This window comes from Myxine glutinosa, chromosome 3 (assembly GCF_964187855.1).
Source record: "Myxine glutinosa chromosome 3, kmMyxGlut1.1, whole genome shotgun sequence".
NCBI classification, from domain to species: Eukaryota; Metazoa; Chordata; class Myxini; order Myxiniformes; family Myxinidae; genus Myxine; species Myxine glutinosa.
In genome coordinates, this window is record NC_136263.1 from 63,491,744 (window position 1) to 63,499,651 (window position 7,908).

A 7,908-nucleotide genomic window follows, 5' to 3' on the forward strand; every position below is an offset into this window, starting at 1 on the left:
GAGCGGGCAGCCCGATAGGAAGGGTCGTCATGGCGACCACTTTTTATTGAGACGTTCCGGCAGGTCGAGATCGGGCAATTGGATGGCTCCGCGCCGAGGTGGTGCGTGGGATCTCGGCACGGGTAAGCCCCGGTCCCTGCCCCGAGTGCCGGACGCATCCAGCCGCCGGCACCAAAGAACCCGCGTTCATTGCTCGGCTGTACGAAGCCGGGCTGTAGACGTGAATTGGCGCACCGAGAGGATCTAATAAGTAGACGGGTGATGAGGTTAGTGTTTTGGACCCAAAATTAGAAAAAGGCGAAATTTGATGATTGGTACGGTGATTGGCAGATGATTAGCAAATTTATGATTTGTTGGATTTGGACGAGCAAATTTGATAGTGGGACCTCCCCGATGTGGTGGGATGGCAACTCTGTCATCCCTCACACCACGTGGGGGGCAAAGGAGCACTAGCTTATGGGGTGTATGGCAGTGAAAACTAGCCCGGGTGGGTTAGGATATTGTGTGTAGGGCCCTAGAAGATGACATTAGGTAACGTTAAGATTAGTTAGTGACTGATACCTGTAGTGGGGACGCAGGTAGTTTAGTGTGGATGATAATGACGTGGGAGCGCAATAGTTTAAAGGGGTGACTGGGAAGCGCAAGTTTCAGAGGGGAGTAGTTTGATGAGATGATGCCGTGTGTTTGAGGATTGAACAGGTGTGATTGAACAGGTGTGATTGCACAGGTGTGCAACTGAACAGGTGTGTGGAGCAGTGTATGAGTGATGGTGATAGTGTATTGTGCTGACCGAATGGTCCAGGAAGAGGAGGAGGGTGCAGGTGGCACCAGGTGTGAGTGCACAGGTGTGCACCAACATGTGTATGGAATAAATGGTTGTGTGGAATACATGGAGTGTGGGATATATGGCGGATTGGAATGGATGGTCGTGGAGTGAGTATGGTGGAAACAATGGAGTGGAGTGGATGGTGCGAAGGTGTGAATGGGGGAAGGATGGACCCCCATCACGAATACCCGGGGCGGGTAGTGTAAGTGTTAGGTAGAGGGTACAGGTAAATTGTGGTTGGATATTGGCATCTGTGGTGCGAGGTGAAAGAATGATATTTGGATGGGTGCATTAGTGTTGTGGAAATGGCTGGGCGTGTAGCCTGTTCGTGTGTGTAGTTGGTTTGGGCACTCCACCACTGTGAGGATGTCGGCCAGGTGAGGCCGCAGGTGGGCTCTGGGAGCCGGTAGTTGTGGATGGGGCCCGAGGATCCGGAGGACGGACCCGGGTAGCCCAGTGCCAGAGGGCACCAGGGGGTGACAGAGCCAGGAGGGGCCTTCCCCAATTAGATAGGTTAGGTAAGGAGCAGGTAAGCTCGGGTGGCAACTACAGTGGTGGAGGTGGGTAGACCTGCTGGGAGAGCTACACGTCACAGCCCAGAAATTGTGCAAGGGCACCGGGAGATGAATCGGGGGAGTGAGACCCCAAATTGAGAAGCACCACAGTTTGGTCAATGGGAATTGGTTTTTAGAACCCATAGTGTAAGTGGCCAATGGATTGGCAGGGAAAGACCCCGGGTAGTGTAAAGTGTGTTAAAGTCATTTAGAGGATAGTTAGGATGAAGGATCTCCTCGCACCATCTGCATCCACTCACCTGAGGTGACAGGTACTCCACACCATGCCATGTTTAATTATTTATGATGCAAATGTTTTGGATTGCGAGACGCATCATGACGTGGGTGTGACATTGTGCTTTGATGTTGCATCTCTTCCTCCTTATGAGGATTGATGATGAATTGATGATGGCAAATTTTGGATAGTGGGGGAGTGAAGACGAATTTGGTATAAGGGAAATAAGGGGAAGACGTGACGGTAGCGACGGATTGGTAATGTGTAGATTTTGTACATATGGGGTAAGGGCAAGGGTAGTGTAGGTGACGGGGGGGGTGACGTACGGTAGGGACGAGCTTTCTCACTTCGCCCTCCGTACGCATTTCGCCTTGCATTGCCTTATTGATGTGTACCCTTGTGACCTTACCCCTCGCTCATTTGTCTCTTTTGTCTCCCACATGACCTGTGCGCCATTGGGCGCCGAGGGGAGCGTGCGTGAGTCCTCCATTGTGCGCCCGGAATTCCCAGAACCAGCTGTCTGCATCGATGCACCACATTATGGACCACATGTCGGTGGCCGAGCACCACTTATGGACCCCATGGGTTGGGGCATGGCCCCTCTGCTGGAACCGGCCATGAGGGCCCGAAATCTTGCTGGCGGACCTTGGCCACAGGGCAGCGATGCCCCACAGGTGAACCACACGTAGTCGGCCCTGTGGGCCATAAATAAAATAAATAAAAATGACACATTGGGTGCATTTTTCAGTTCGAATAGGCCGCCAGTAAGAAAAGCAAAGAAAATGACAACAACTGGAAGAGATAATAATAGCCAGCAGAGGGAGCCGAAGAGCAAGAGACCACCTGCAGGGTTAGGGGTTGTTGATTTATTTTTATTATTGAACATGCATTGAACACTGATGAACTGTGGTGACTGCACCGATTGGTGCTTGAGGGTGTTTTGGTGCGTTTTTGGGTGCTTTCATGGTGCATTGATGCAGAGCAGACTGTCTCCCCCCCAGAAAGAACAATTACAGGTCCTGGGTTAGTTTTGTAAATAAAAGCAGAGTCGTTGTAAATAATGCTCCCCACCGTCAGTGTGTAGTTTGAAGACCATTCCGCAATTCGGTTAACTGTGGGCGTAAGTCTGTTAGGCAGGGTGCAATGGAGCAGCGGGACACATTTATTTATGTTTTAAAAACTGTCGCCCTCAGGGTCAGGTTAAAAGTAGAGGGAACTACACCTACGTGTCACACTAAATAAAAGTTGTAACAGACAAAAAACAGACAGACAAACAGACAGAACCACAAACACAACCGACCAATATACTTGAAAAATCTTCAATTTTGCAAATAACAAACAGACAAACAGAATAACAAACGCAACCGACCAATATTCTTGAAAAATCTTCGATTTTGCAAGTAACAAACAGATAGACAGAATAACAAATGCAACTGACCAATATACTTGAAAAATCTTCGATTTTGCAAGTACTAAGTAACAGAGGACACACGATTATTCACATGGACTTTGTGGCCACTCTGAAGTATCTTCACTATGACCTGGCCATGCGAGATAGCATCAAAATATATATATACAGTCACGTGAAAAAGTAAGTACACCCCATGTAAAGTTTTGACTTTTTCAACATATTTCAACATACAGCTATTTGATCTTCATTTCAACAATATTGATAGATAAAGGTGATATAATACAACAAACATCATGAAACATTTACATTTTGTAGTCCATTGTATAATTTATATAAACATAAATGCAAATTTCACATGTGGAAAAAGTAAGTACACCCCATGAAATGTTTTTTAAATCTTTTTAACATGTGGACATATCAATATTTGATCTTCATTTAAACAGTAACTATAGATAAGTTATAGATAAGACCAGGTATAGGACCAGGACCAGGACAAGGTAATGGTATAGACTATAGATAAGACCAGGAACCCTGGTGTTGGGCTAGCGGCTAGGGTGCCGGCTTAGGATCCTAGGATCCTGGGTTCGAATCCCGGTCGATCGCTGAATTAACGCCAGGGGGGTTGACTCAGCCTGTCATCCTTCTGAGGTCGGCTAATAGAGTACCAGTTCACTGGTAATTCCCTGTTTGTCGTAAAAGGCGACAAAAAGGGGTTGGCGGCAGGAAGGGCATCCGGCCGTAAAACATTGCTTCAAAAAGGGGACCGAAAAACAACAACAACCACGGTCCCCGAAAAAGGCCAACCCCCGCTTTGCAGGGAAAAATGGCCTCTAAAAGGTGGGGTTTTTTTTTTAAATAGATAAAGGTGATATAATTGAACAAAAAACAATGTAAAATTGACTTTGCAATAATTTATTCCACAAAATATTGTTGCACAGCAAGCATAATTGCATGCACAGCTCGTTTCAAATCCTCCCACAACATATTGATGGGATTTAGATCCGGGCTCTGACTTGGCCATTCCAGAACCCTCCATTTCTTTCTTTTCAGCCATTCCTTGGTGGATTTACTGGTATGTTTAGGGTCATTGTCATGTTGCAAGGTCCACCTTCGGTTGAGCTTCAACTTTCTGACAGATGGCCTCACATTATCCTCAAGCACCCTCTAGTACAGTGGTACAATGAAGATTACATAGTGGATTCTATGATGGTGAGCTGCCCAGGCCCTGATGCAGCAAAGCTGCCCCAAACCATAACATTTCCACCACCATGCTTTACAGTTGGTATCAAGTTCTTGTGGTCAAATGCTGTCTTTGGTTTTCGCCAAACATGTCTTTTGGTACTGTGGCCAAATAGCTCTACCTTTGACTCATCTGTCCAGAGCACATTGTTCCAGAAGTGCTGGTCTTTGCCTAGGTGTTCATTGCCAAACTTTAGTCTTGCCCTGATGTTCTTTCTGGACAGCAAAGGTTTCCTCCTGGCACACCTCCCATGTAGATCAAATTTGTGCAGCCTCTTTCTAATGGTAGACTCGTGCACTTTGACATCAACAGTGGCAAAAGCTACCTGTAGGTCCCGTGATGACATTCTGGGGTTCTTAGAGACTTCTTTCAGCATCTTGCGGTCTGCTCTCGGGCTGAACTTGCTGGGGCGGCCTGGCCTGAACAAGTTGGCAGTTGTATGGAATCATCTACAATTGTAGATGTTCTTCCGGACAGTCGAATGATTGATTTCAAATTATTTGGAGATCTTTTTAAATCCCTTCCCAGACTCGTAGGCATCTATAACCTTCTTTCTGAAGGCCTCAGAGAGCTCTTTTGATCTAGGCATGGTGATGTCGCACACTTCAACAACAAAGAGCAAACCAAACTAAATGACTGAGGTTTAAATAACACAGGTTCCTCCAAGATTCTCTCCAGCGATGTTCTAATCATTTGCACCTGAGCTGGTGTACCTATTCTAATTTTAGGTATTTGAAGTAGTGATAAATGTAGGGGTGTACTTACTTTTTCCACATGCGAAATTTGCATTTATGTTTATTTAAATTATACAATGGACTACAAAATGTAAATGTTTCATGATATTTGTTATATTATATCACCTTTATCTGTCAATATTGTTGAAATGAAGATCAAATAGCTGTATGTTGAAATATGTTGAAAAAGTCAAAACTTTATATGGGGTGTACTTACTTTTTCACGTGACTGTATTATGTATGTATATATATATATATATATATATATATATCCAAATATATGTGCAGTTCTCCAGCTTTCAATGAGCGCAAGTAATGACGTCACTGCCATGTACATACGCTCTGCCTGTCAAGCTCTCAAGAGAACCCTCTGACAGAGCAGAATTTCGATCTTAGTTCAGATACTGTCATAAGTGTATGTAAAACTCACAGTTACCGACCTGGTTTCGCCCTTTTTGGGGCTCATCAGGGCAACGCAGTGAGTACTGCATACACTTATGACTCTGAAAACCTTTCGGTTATATACCAGTCACTTTGCGATTTCATACCATGAGTGGTGAACCGCCATTAAGGTATCCCATCCAGCTATGCTGTACCTTAATGGGAGCGATAAGTGCCATCTGCCACATGGCACATTACCTCTGGTATCCACTCATTATATGGAATCCCCTGGATGCAGCCGGGAGCAAACCAATCCAAATATATGTGCAGTTCTCCAGCTTTCAATGAGCGCAAGTAATGACGTCACTGCCATGTACATACGCTCTGCCTGTCAAGCTCTCAAGAGAACCCTCTGACAGAGCAGAATTTCGATCTTAGTTCAGATACTGTCAACGCAGTACTCACTGCGTTGCCCTGATGAGCCCCAAAAAGGGCGAAACCAGGTCGGTAACTGTGAGTTTTACATACACTTATGACAGTATATATATAATAAATATATCTGATGAGCAAAGTGATGTTTTGACAATGTCCTCTTCCCTGCCACCTTCTAGATCAAACAAACTGTTGCGAGAGTCAGATCAACACCTGCGTGACATCGAAAAGATCTTGCAGAATGATAAGCGCTATCTCGTGCTTGATTGCGTTCCTGAAGAGCGTCGCAAGATGGTCGTGTCATATGTCGAGGACCTCGATCGCAGAGGGCCGCCACCACCTCCTACTGCCTCTGAGCCAGCCCGCCGTTCTAACACGTAGCAGCTTCTAGTCCTTGTCCTCTTGCTAACCAACTTTTTATCTCTTCCCAATCTTTCTTTCTCTTTCTTCTTTTGGTGGTCATGGGGAAGAGTACCTCATTTGGCAGTGAATTGATTCTGCACTTGCTGTTCTGATTTTGTTTCCAGAGTGGCCGTTATCCTCGACATTTGGCAGTGAACGCTTCATATTTTCTCCGTTGCCTTTGTATTCGCTTGCAATGCTCTGAAGCCCATTAGGGGTCAGAAAGCATGTTAGAAATATGTTAGAGGCCCGCATGGTGAGTGCAAACTGTTTCTTGAGACGTGCATTTGCATCACCTGTATAAAATGGTGGGGTGTGCTGGGATGGGAGCCTTCGACTGTAATGCCCGTCGAGATTCTTTGCTGACCATTTTATTTTCTTAGATTGATGTGCACTTGCAGAATGGATCTGTATTTTGGTCTGCTGTGCCTGCTGCCATGAATGTTGCAGAATAAAGCAGTTTTAGTTGCCGTTTTCTAAGAGGGAGCCATATTTGTGGATCATTTTGCTTCACGGCTGATCGAAAGGGCGTACCAGTTAAGGCCAGTTGAGCCAGGGCCAGTTAAGTGCTGGTGCAACATGGATTCCGCATTTAAACACAAACTTGTACTTGAAGCCAAATCTGTCACAGCCAATCTGTTTCATTTGATTTGGGCATGAAGTTTAATTTGGAGTTGCTCAAAAGCTGTTGTTTGAAAACAAATTCATCCTCATTCTTGTCATTGTTGTTGTTGTCCTCTGACCATGATAATTGGTAAAATAGCTTTATGCTCCTTGTTAGGCACCGAGAGTAAATGCTTTCAATAAATATCCACTGCTTTTAAAGCAGATGGCACATCCACAATCTGACGATGGTGTGGGTGCCAAGTTAGTGCGTTATCTTGTGTCGTTTTGAATTCCTCTTTGGCTTCCTTTGAAGATTGTAAATTTGACTTGAATATAGCTTTTGAGGGGAGTAGTTCTGGGGGAATCTTGGGAATGGAAAATGTGCTGTTTATAATGTGATAGAGAAGTAATAACCACACGCAGGCATGGGTAGTTGCTGTGGATTAGGGAAACCATTTTTTCTGTTGAAATAAATTCATTTTGATTTTTCAGTGTTCCAATGCACGTTCTGTTTTGTTTCTTTACAATAGTTTTTTTTTGGGGGGGTGGGAGGGGGTTATTATTATTTTTAAAAGGTACTGATTTTATTGTTTGATCATGTGCGCTATTTATTTTGGCAGAAAACAGGAGGCTGCAGATCGGTTGTTTTAATCTGGTGACGTTGCTAATGCAGTGTACGACGTCTATTGTTTTTGGTGCATTGGGTTTGTCAACCTGACCAGATAGATCGAGTGTTTTCCTTCAATCGCTCGGCAGGAAAGCCATGGCAAGCCTCCCATCACGGGTTCCGATTCAAAATGGCCACATTGCATAGACTTCAGGAGCTAATGGGGGAGTCAGTTAAATGGCAGGAATCTGGTGTGGAATCAGCCGTTTGAGGAGGACACTACTTTGAAAGTTTGGAGAGAAATGGCATTTGCGTGTTTGTGCTCCTGTGTCACCTTTTGACTTGTGATGTGGGGAGTCCAGGTTCAAATCCTACATGCCATATTTGTCTGTCCATTGTCTATGAATGTCTTTGTAATTCACTTGAAAGTGCACTGATGTATATTAATGTCTGCGTCCTGAATGTGCTTTTATGTACGTA

At 44.9% G+C, this 7,908-nt stretch overlaps 1 long non-coding RNA gene across 1 annotated transcript; it reads left to right on the plus strand.

Moving 5' to 3' along the window:
• The first annotated feature begins 953 nt into the window (after window positions 1-953).
• Window positions 954-7,317, plus strand: LOC144891318 (uncharacterized). The gene is made up of 2 exons (XR_013622842.1): window positions 954-2,289; window positions 5,993-7,317. It is a non-coding gene; the product is annotated as an uncharacterized LOC144891318 (long non-coding RNA).
• Window positions 7,318-7,908: the final 591 nt, after the last annotated feature.